At 53.7% G+C, this 11,107-nt stretch overlaps 1 protein-coding gene across 1 annotated transcript in view; it reads right to left on the bottom strand.

Annotated features, from left to right (window-relative positions):
* The window catches only part of KCNN1 (potassium calcium-activated channel subfamily N member 1), a 49,234-nt gene extending 38,564 nt beyond the window's left edge, over nt 1–10,670 (bottom strand). Inside the window, exon 1 of the mRNA XM_023229753.2 lies at nt 10,588–10,670. The gene's annotated coding sequence lies outside the window, so the exon portion shown is untranslated. The remainder of the gene's footprint in view (nt 1–10,587) is intronic.
* Nucleotides 10,671–11,107: the final 437 nt, after the last annotated feature.

Consider the following 11,107-nt stretch of genomic DNA (forward strand, 5'->3'; position numbering starts at 1 on the left):
ATGGCGGGCGCCTGTAATCCCAGCTACTCGGGAGGCTGAGGCAGGAGAATGGCATGAACCCGGGAGGCAGAGCTTGCAGTGAGCCGAGATTGCACCACTGCACTCCAGCCTGGGCGACAGAGAGAGACTCTGGCTCAAAAAAAAAAAACAAAAAAAAGGCCAGGCGTGGTGGCTCATGCCTGTAATCCCAGCACTTTGGGAAGCCGAGGAGGGTGGATCACGAGGTCAGGAGATCGAGATCATCTTGGCTAACATGGTGAAACCCCGTCTCTACTAAAAACACAAAAAAATTAGCCGGGCATGGTGGCAGGTGCCTGTAATCCCAGCTATTCAGGAGGCTGAGGCAGGAGATCCCTTGAACCCAGGAGGCGGAGGTTGCAGTGGGCTGAGATCATGCCACTGAACTCCAGCCTGGGCGACACCATCTCAATAAAAACCAAACCAAAACAAAACCAGATCTGGAGTGTTGGCTCCCTCGGGCTCCTGGGAACTGCAGGGGCAGGAAGGGAAGTGGGAAGACCAGGGTGGGAGCTGGGGCAGGTGTCGCAGAGGGTTTGTTCCTGAGCTCTCGGGATTCAGGGACCTGGGATTCCTTCCATCAGTATCTACGGAGCACCTCCTGTATGCAGGAGTTGTACTCTAAGGCAGGGACACTGTGGTGATAAAGACACATAAAGTCCCCCAAACTCCCAGTTTCAGGCCAGAAGACAAGACCGGCTTTGATATGATAAACACACAAGGGCCCTGCAGACGAACACGGAGGAAAAAGGGGCCCAGGATGGGAGGGGAGGAACTGGGCCTGATCCTTCCGGGTCCTCCCCATGGGCTGCCTGCTGTGTTCTCAGCCCTAGAGGAGGAGGTGGGAGCCCAAGGGTGACAGGCAGGCAGGGTAGCAGCTCCATCTTAAGCAAGGAGTCCCTAAAAGCATCCAAGGCTGTCAGGGAGGCCCTGTCATGCCCATCAGGGGCCCCACCCTGGGACTGTCCTGTCCTGTCCATTCAGACATGAGCGCCCCCTCCCTCCCTCCCTCTCCGGCTAGAAGGCTCTAGCCTCCTTCCTCTACCACGCTCACATCCAGAGGGGTTCAACCAATCCCATGAATTTGCTCCAGGGCAACCCTCTCTCCCGACTGTGGCAGCCCCCTAGAGGAGCGAAGGTTTGACTCCAAAGCCCAGTGTCTTGCTACACAGGCAGACTGGTTTGAACGGTGTCCCCCCAAAATTTGAGTCCTCCCCAGAACCTCAGACCTTATTTGAAAATAAGGGTTTTTCGCCGGGCGCGGTGGCTCAAGCCTGTAATCCCAGCACTTTGGGAGGCCGAGACGGGCGGATCACGAGGTCAGGAGATCAACACCATCCTGGCTAACACGGTGAAACCCCGTCTCTACTAAAAAAATACAAAAAACTAGCCGGGCGAAGTGGCGGGCGCCTGTAGTCCCAGCTACTGGGGAGGCTGAGGCAGGAGAATGGTGTAAACCCGGGAGGCGGAGCTTGCAGTGAGCTGAGATCTGGCCACTGCACTCCAGCCTGGGTGACAGAGCGAGACTCCGTCTCAAAAAAAAAAAAAAAAAAAAAAAAAAAGGGTTTTTCAGCCAGGCGCGATGGCTCATGCCTGTAATCCCAGCACTTTGGGAGGCTGAGGCGGGTGGATCACCTGAGGTCAGGAATTTGAGACCAGGACCAGCCTAGCCGATATGGCAAAACCCTGTTTCTACTAAAAATATGAAAATTAGCTGAGCATGGTAGCACGTACCTGTAATCTCAGCTACTGGGGAGCGCTGAGGTAGGAGAATTGCTTGAACCCAGGGGGCAGAGGTTACAGTGAGCCAAGATTGTGCCATTGCACTCCGACATGGGCAACAGAGCAAAACTCCGTCTCAAAAAAAAAAGAAAGAAAATAGGGTTTTGTTTTCATCTCTTTTGTTTTTGAAGCTGGGTCTCGCTCTCTCACCCATCCTGGAGTGCAGTGGCGCGATCGTGCTCATTGCAGCCTGTCTCTTGGGCTCAAGAGATCCTCCTGCTTCTTTTTCTTTTTGTTATTAAATGTAGAGACGAGGTCTCATTATGTTGCCCAGGCTGCTCTCGAATTCCTGGGCTCAAGTGAGGGTCCCACCTTGGCCTTCCAAAGTGCTGGGATTATAGGCGTGAGCCACTGTGCCTGGCCTGGAAATAAGGTTTTCGAAGATGTACTTAAATGAAGAGGGGGGTCATAGTGGGTGAGGTCTGGCTCTGATCTAATAACTGGTTTCTGGGTTTTTTTCTTTTTTTGAGTCAAGAGTCTCACTCTGTTGCCCAGGCTGGAGTGCAGTGGTGCAATCTCAGCTCACTGCAACCTCCGCCCCCTGGGTTCACGCAATTCTCCTGCCTCAGCCTCCTGAGTAGCTGAGATTACAGACACGCACCAACAGAGCTGGCTAAATTTTATATTTTTAATAGAGACGGGGTTTCACCATGTTGACCAGGTTGGTCTCGAACTCCTGGCCTCAAGTGATCTACCTACCCGCCTTGGCCCACCCGATGAAGAGGGGCTCATGGTAGATTAGGGCCGGCTCTGATCTAACAACTGTTTTTGTTTTTGTTTTTTTATAAGAAGGCCATGTGAGGATACAGATGGACAAACGGGGAGAAGGTCATGTGAAAATAGAGGCAGAGATGGGGGTGACACAGCCAAAGAACACCAGGAGCCACCAGAGGCTGGAAGAGGTAGGAAAGGATCTTCCTGAGAGCCTTCAGAGGGAAGGCGACACCACTGACACCTTGATTTTGGACATCTGGCCTCTAGAACTGTGAGAGCACAACTTTCTGTGTGTTTTTTTGTTGTTTGCTTGTTTTTTGTGGTTTTTTTTTTTTTTTTTTTGAGACAGTTTTGCTCCTGTCACCCAGGCTGGAGTGCAGTGGTGAGATCTTGGCTCTCTACAACCTCTGCCTCCCGAGTAGCCGGGATTACAGGCACCCGCCACCACGCCCAGCTAATTTTTGTATTTTTAGTAAAGACAGGGTTTCACCATGTTGGCTAGGCTGGTCTTGAACACCCGACCTCAGGTGATTTGTCCACCTCGGCCTCCCAAAGTGTTAGGATTACAGGCGTGAGCCATCCCACGCGGCTAACTTTCTGTGGTTGTAAGTCATCCAGCTCATGGTCATTTGTGGCGGCAGCCACAGGAATGAAGGCCGTGATTGTGGACAAGGGACTGGTAACTCTGAGCCTCCATTTCCTCTGCAGGCAATGATAGGGCCTCTTTGGAGGCCAGTGGCATGAGGTTCAGAAGGTAATTTCCATCAAATGTCCTAGCACTCCATGGATGCTTACAGCTGCTACTGGCCTGACCATGACCTGGACTATTACTTTTTCCTTTGTTTTGTTTTGTTTTTTTGAGATGGAGTCTCACTCTCTTGCCCAGGCTGGAGTACAGTGGCACAGTTCTCAGCTTACTGCAAGCTCCACCTCCTGGGTTCAAGTGATTCTTCTGCCTCAGCCTCCTGAGTAGCTGGGATTACAGGTGCCCACCACCATGCTCGGCTAATTGTTATATTTTTAGTAGAGACGGGGTTTCACCAGGTTGACCAGGCTGGTCTCGAACTCCTGACCTCATCATCTGCCTGCCTCGGCATCCCAAAGTGCTGGGATCATAGGCGTGAGCCACCGTGTCCGGCTGACCTGGACTATTTCAAAAGCACCTCTTGAACTCTTTCACTCAGGTCTAACCTCCCCCAGAACCCCCCACCCACAGGGAATCTTTTTTTATTTTTAAGAGACAGGGTCCCATGGCTCACGCCTGTAATCCTAGCACTTTGAGAAGCCAAGTTGGGCTGATTGCCTGAGCTCAAGGGTTCAAGACCAGCCTGGGCAACATGATGAAACCCCGTCTGTACTAAAATAAAGAATAAATTTTAAAAATATAACTGGGTGTGGTGGCTCACGCCTGTAGTCCCAGTATTTTGGGAGGCCGAGGCAGGCGGATCACGAGGTCAGGAGTTCAAGACCAGTCTGGCCAACATGGTAAAACCCTGTCTCTACTAAAAATACAAAATAGCCAGGCGTGGTGGTGGGCGCCTGTAATCCCAGCTACTCAGGAGCCTGAGACAGAGAATCACTTGAACCCAGGAGGCGGAGGTTGCAGTGAGCTGAGATTGCACCACTACACTTCAGCCTGGGCAACAGAGCGAGACTCTGTCTCAAAAAAAAGAAAAAGAAAAAGAAAAAAAAACAAGACCAGCCTGGCCAACATGGTGAAACCCTGTCTGTACTAAAAATACACAAAATTAGCTGGGTATGGTGGCACACACGTGTAATCCCAGCTACTCGGGAGGCTGAAGCAGGAGAATCGCTTGAACTTGGGAGGTGGAGGTTGCAGTGAGCTGAGATCACGTCACTGTACTCCAGCCTGGGTGACAGAGCAAGACTCCATCTCGAAACTAAATACATACATACATACATACATACATACATACATACATACATAAAACTAAAAAAATAAAAAAAAAATAAAATAAAAATTAGCCGGGCATGGTGGCAGGCACCTATCTATAGTCCCAAGCTACCCAGGAGGCTAAGGCATGAGAATCACTTGAGCCTGGGAGGTGGAGGTTGCAGTGAGCTGAGATTGCATCACTGAACTCTAGCCTGGGTGACAGAGCAAGACCCTGCATCAAAAAAAAAAAAAAGAGAGAGAGAGAGAGAGAGAGACAGGGTCTCCCTTTGTCTCGTAACAGGTTTAAGTGCAGTGGTGCAGTCGTAGCTCACTGGCAGCCTTGATCTCCTGTCCTCAAGCGATCCTCCCTCCCGAGTAGCTGGGGCTACATGTGTGTGCCACCATGCCTGGCTATTTTTTTCCTTTTGTAGAGATGGGGTGTTGCCATGTTGCTGAGGCTATTCTTGAACTCCTTTCCTCAAGTGATCCTCCTTCCTTGGCCTCCCAAAGTGCTGGGATTACAGGGATCTTTCTCGGTTACAAATCTGATCATGTCACCCCAGATTCTGGGTGCTCAGCAATCCCCTGGCATCTGAGCAATTAGATCCCACATGATCCCAGCCTTAGCTGCTGGCAAACTCCTACTTGATCTTCCAGACTTAGCCCAATGAGCACCTCCTCCAGGATGCCTTCCCAGGTTTCCCCAGGCACAATGAGTGCTCCCTTCCCTCCCAGTGGCTCCTTGGCATGAGATGGAAACCTAGCCACATTTCATCCTCCATCCCCAACCCAGTCCCAGAATGTGCCCACTTCTTTCCATCCGAGGCCGTACCCTAGTACCAGCCGGGCTGAAACCACCAGACATCTCCCGGGTCTCCACTCTGGGCTCCTGCCACCTCCACTCCTGCCCTGCTCTCCATAGCAGCCACAGAGTTTCTGAAAATCCTAACTGAGACCATGCCTCTCCCCTGCTCCCACACCTGCCACGGTTCCCCATTGCTCTGAAGTCCACACCCTCACCGCGGCCCCTGAGTTCCTTGTAGCTTGGCTCCTGCCTGCCGGCCTTCATCTTCCTCCTCTCTCCCACTCACTTGGTTCCAGCCACAGCAGCCTCACTGTTCCTCAAACATGCCAAGCTCTTTCCCACCTCAGGACCTTCGCACATGTGGTTCCCTCTGCTGGGTATGCTGTTCCCCAGCTCTCAGCGGGCCAGTTCCTCCTCTTCCTTAAGGTCTCAGCTCATGCCCACTGCCCTAGAGAAGCCTCTCTGACTTTTACAAGAGGCTTCCCTGCTCCTCTGGTCACTAATACATCCTCATATTCTATTTTCTTCCTCATACAAAACACTTTTCTTCCTTCCTTCCCTCCCTCCCTTCCTCTTTCTTCTTTTTCTTTCCTTTCTTCCTTCCTTCCTTCCTTTTTTTTCTGTCTCCCCCCCCCCCCCCCCCCCCTTTTTTCCCTTCCCCTCCCCCTCCCCCCCCCCCCCCTCCCTTCTCCTTTCTTTTTTCTCTCCCTCCCTCCCTTTCTCTGTTTTTTTCTTCTTTTTTTTTGAGACAGAGTATCGGAGTCTCCCTCTGTCACCAGGCTAGAGTGCAGTGCCGCGATTTCGGCTCACTGCAACCTCCAGCTTCCTGGTTCAAGGGATTCTCCTGCCTGCCTCAGCCTCCTAAGTAGCTAGGATTCCAGGCACTCCCGACACCACCCCAGCTAATTTTTTGTATTTAGTAGAGATGAGGTTTCACCACGCAGGATGGTCTCTATCTCCAGACCTCGTGATCCGCCCACCTCGGCCTCCCAAAGTGCTGGGATTACAGGCGTGAGCCACCACACCCGATCCCCTTTCTCTCTCGCTTTCTTTCTGAGACAGAGTCTCACTGTCACCCAGACTACAGTACAGTGGTGCAATCATAGCCCACTGTATCCTCGACCTCTTGGGCTCAAGTGATCCCCCTATCTCAGCATCCAGAGTAGCTGGGACCACAGGTATACACCACCCCATCTGGTTAATTAAAAAAAAAAAAAATTGTAGAGATGGGGTCTTGTTACATTGCCCAGGCTAGTCTCAAGCCCCTGAGCTCAAGTTATCCTCCTGTTTTGGCCTCCCAAAGTTCTGGGATCACAGGCGTGAGCACCTGTATCCAGCACATAACACTTGCTTAATTCATGCCCCATGAAATTCCACAAGGGCTGACCTGGGCTGGCCTTTGTTGATTGACTAAATGACCACCACCTCTGCTTTCTCCACAACCCCATGGGCAGCTTAGTGCTGACCCTGGATGTCAGTCAATGTTCACCAAGGAGTCCTGGCTCGTTGGCTCACGTCTATAAACCCAGCAGTTTGGGAGGCTGAGACAGGTGGATTACCTGAGGACAGGAGTTCGAGACCAACATGGCCAACATGGTGAAACCCCGTCTCTAGTGGAAATACAAAAATTAGCTGGGCGTGGTGGCACATGGCTGTAATCCCAGCTACTTGGGAGGCTGAGGCAGGATATTTGCTTGAACCCCGGGGGTTGGGGGCGGAGGTTGCAGTGAGCCAAGATGACGCCACTGCACTCAGCCTGGGTGACACAGTCAGACTCCGTCTCAAAACAAACAAAACAAAACAAAACTAAACTGAAAAAAAAAAAAGTTCACTGGAGAAAGGAGCACAGGAGCTGCCTTCCACAGAGCTGGCCTACCCTGGGGACTGTCTCCAGCGAGACCACGAGAGCTGGGAGGTAGAGGCTGTGTGTGGGAGCGGGAGTGGTGGGACAGAGCATTCCAACCTGGCTCAACACCCCACTTCTAGGTCATCTGGTCTCTCTGAATAGGTTCCCTAACTCCAGCGATCAGAGAAAGTGGACAGTAACTCCCCGGAGGGTCTAGAAAGCATAGTCCTTGCTATTATCATCATCATGATATACATGATATAATAAAAATTATTATATTAGTATTATTTTTCTTTCTTTTATTTTGAGATGGAGTTTCCCGCTCTTGTTGCCCAGGCTGCAATCTTGGCTTGCAACCTCCGCCTCCTGGGTTCAAGCGATTCTCCTGCCTTAGCCTCCCAAGTAGCTGGGGTTACAGGCATGCAGAACTATGCCTGGCTAATTTTGTATTTTTAGTAGAGATAGGGGTTTCACCCTGTTGGCCAGGCTGGTCTTGAACTCCTGACCTCAGGTGATCTGCCCGCCTCGGCCTCCCAAACTGCTGGGATTACAAGCATAAGCCACCGTGCCCGGCCTATTTTTTTTTTTTTTTAATTAAAGAGATGGGAGTCTCGCTCTGTCGCCTAGGCTGGAGTGCAGTGGCCATTCACAAGCATGATCATCACTGACAGCAGCCTCAAGCTCCTGGACTCTTGATACTCCCACCTTAGTCTTCCGAGTAGCTACGACCACAGGTGCACGCCACTGCCCCCAGCTTGTTATTATTTCAAAAGCTGGCACGTTTTCCTCAGGTCACCCTTTTATTTATTTATTTATTTATTTATTTATTTTGAAACAGAGCCTTGCTGTGTCGCCAAGGCTGGAGTGCAGTGGCGCGATCTTGGCTCACTGCAACCTCTGCCTCCCGATTCAAGTGGTCCTCCTGCCTCAGCCTCCCAAGTAGCTAGGATTACAGGTACCCACCACCATGCCTGGGCAAATTTTGTATTTTTAGTAGAGATGGGGTATCGCCGTGTTGGCCAGGCTGACCTCAAGTGATCCACATGCCTCGGCCTCCCAAAGTGCTGGTATTACAGGCGTGAGCCACCTAGCCTGCCCAGTTACCAATTTTTCTATCCAACCCTTGAGCCACCCCCACCCCCAAAGGTGACCCAAGTCTGGGACTCACTCACCCTAGGGTGCAGGAGTCTCCTCGCTGAGCCACTGCAAAGGGGCTGTCCCCTTCAGTCCTGCTGGTGACCACTTGACTGGGAGAGAGGGTGGCTGCTGCTGCCTTTCCTGTCCCTTTGAGATCTGTAATGATCAGACAGGGGGTGCAGGGTAGAGCCGGGGACCTAAAAAGAGTAGGGTGCAGACAGCTCCTGGACTACAATGGTCTTTTTTATATTTTATTTTTTTGAGACAGAGTCTTGCTCTGTCACCCAGGCTGGAGTATAGTGATGTGATCTCAGCTCACTGCAACCACCGCCTCCAGGGCTCAAACAATTCTCCTGCCTCAGCCTCCCGAGTATCTGGGATTACAGGTGCCTGCCACCATGACCGGCTAATTTTTGTATTTTTAGTAGAGATGGAGTTTTGCTGTGTTGGCCAGGCTGGACTCGAACTCCTGGTCAGAGGCAATCCACCTGCCTCAGCCTATTACATACAATGGTCTTTAGAGCAGATCTGCGAGATCTGTGATCCCGGCTTGGTGTTGCTGAGCTAGGTCATCTCCTGAGCTTTCAGGAAGCTTAAGAACAGTGGCTTTATTGCTCCAAAGGGGCCCTGGGCAAGCCCCACCTCTTCCATGTCCCCTCCCTAAGGCCACTCCTCCTTTCACTGGGTTCCGGACACTAGACACTGAATGCTTTATCTGTCTTTTCCAATGCCGTTCCTGCTCACCCCCCACATTGCCCCTAGTTCCTTCGCCACAGGGAGATCTAGGTGGGTAACATTCAGGGAGGGAACATTTTCTCACCCAGGCTGGAGTGCAGCCTTATGAACACGGCTCACTGCAGCCTTCACTTCCTGGGCTCAAGCAATCCTCCCACCTTCGGCCCTCAAGTAGCTGGGACTACAAGTGCGCACCACTACACCTGCCTAATTTTTTAATTTTTTGTAGAGACAGGGTTTCAGTACGTTGCCCAGGCTGGTCTCAAACTCCTGAGCCTGCCTTGCCCTTCCAAAGTGTTGGGATTACACTTGTGAACCACCTTGCTTGGCAGACCAGCTGATCTCTTACTTCCCAGCTCTGAAGCTGCCCTGGGGGCCTGTAGCTCCCTTGGGGTACTCCCTTCATCTATATAGTGCTGTCTGCAGAGGGCTTATAGAAGCACATGTTACCCAAGTCCGATCCTGGAGAAGGGGGCAGAAAGGGACATCCCATGGTGGGCAGGGGCAATGCCAGACCCCAGAACAGGACTGAAGGGGAACACTCAGCTGCCCTTTCTCTCACCAGGACCTTGAGTCAGGGCAATGGTCACCTTGGATGGCTCAGGGACCACCTGTTCCAGCCAGGGGGACCTTGATGCTGACCCTAGCCTTGGGAGGGCAGGGCCTTGTCCAAGGTCACTCAGCCGGTTGCTGCGTCGGAGTAAAAATTCTCTCCTCTATGGCTCCAGAAGCTTTGGCTTCCCCATCTAGAAGCCCCCTCCCCCCAGGGATTTCCTTTGATGAGATCTTGGGCAGCCTGAGGAGGCTGGGAGCGGGGGAAGAGCGGGGACAAGAGGAGGTGAGATCTGGGAGCCCCGGAAGAGAGCGAGGCCGGAGCTTCTTGGCTCAGTCCTGTCTGGGTCTCCAGCCGGAGGAGAAACTTGAAGAAAGTAAGGAATCCCCCCAGTTCTGAGGCCCTGGCACCCCACGCTCAGGGTTAAACGGCGGCGGGGGCAGCGGATCTCTGAGCTGACCTCACCAGCTGGGTCCTGGGATTTGTGGATCTGACCAGAAACCCGCTCTGCCCCAGCCCAGCTGGGTGACCTTGGGCTAGTGGTAACCCTCTCTGGGCCTCAGCCCCTCCTCCTGTCCGGGAGAGGGGAGGAGGGAAGGGAGAGAGCTTAGGGAAAAGAACAGGAGCCCGGAGCCCAGCGCACAGTAGGCTGGCAGGTGGGGGGGTTCCCTCCCACTGTGCAGCCGGGCCAGCACAGGGAATCCCCGCCACCACGCAAGGAGAAAGGGAGAAACATGGGGGGACAGAGAGGGAGGAGGGGGCAACGCGAACCAGCGCTCCTTTCCCCCCACCACTGAGGAGGTGCAGGCGTGGAGGGTCCCAATGTCCCCACCTTCACCTCGCGGAGGAAGGGGGATGTCTGCGCATCCCCAGACCTGGAAGCAGGAACACCCTCCTCACAGGGCATGGGGGTGGGGTCAGGAGCTGACTCCCGGGATCGGTGTTGGAGGGCAGGGGTTGAAGAAGGGATGCCCCCCTCCTCCCGCAGCTCCCTTTTGAATTCCCAGAGTCGGGCAAGCTTTGACCGATCCGCCCACCAAAGAGAAGGGGACCGCCGCCGGGACCGAACGCTCCCCGCCGTGCCCCCCACTGCCACTCACCGGCCGGAGTCGGCCGCCGCAGCCGGAGTCCCTGCGCCCTGCCCGAGCGCGAAGACAAGTGCACGGCCGGGCAAGGGCGTGTGAGCCGGGAGGGTGTGCGCGCGCCGCCGCAGAGCCGACCCCCTCCCCGCCGACCTGGGCCCCGCCCCGCCGCCCGGGGAGGGGGCGCGGACCCCGCAGGCCGAGGGAGGCAGCCTGGGCCCTTCCCCCGCAAGGCGTCTCCTCTAGAGCCGGGATGGAATCCCCCTCCAGGTCTCTCGCCAAAGCCCACTCTCCCCCCTCCACCCAGGGGCGTGACAGCAAATCTTAGAAAACGGTCAAAGAGATGGGAGGACCCTCTGCCGCCTCTGGCCCAAGGTGCTCATCTTACAGATGGGGAAACTGAGGCCCAGAGAGCGGAAGCCCCTGGCCAGGGCCCAGTGTCCCAACAGCACGGAACAGATGCTGCTCCCCTCACTCTGGGGGGCCGCTCTCCCAGACCCAGGAAAGAAGAGAGTCAGGGAGAGAGGAAGGAAGACAA

Source organism: Piliocolobus tephrosceles, chromosome 21 (genome assembly GCF_002776525.5).
Source record: "Piliocolobus tephrosceles isolate RC106 chromosome 21, ASM277652v3, whole genome shotgun sequence".
Taxonomy (NCBI): domain Eukaryota; kingdom Metazoa; phylum Chordata; class Mammalia; order Primates; family Cercopithecidae; genus Piliocolobus; species Piliocolobus tephrosceles.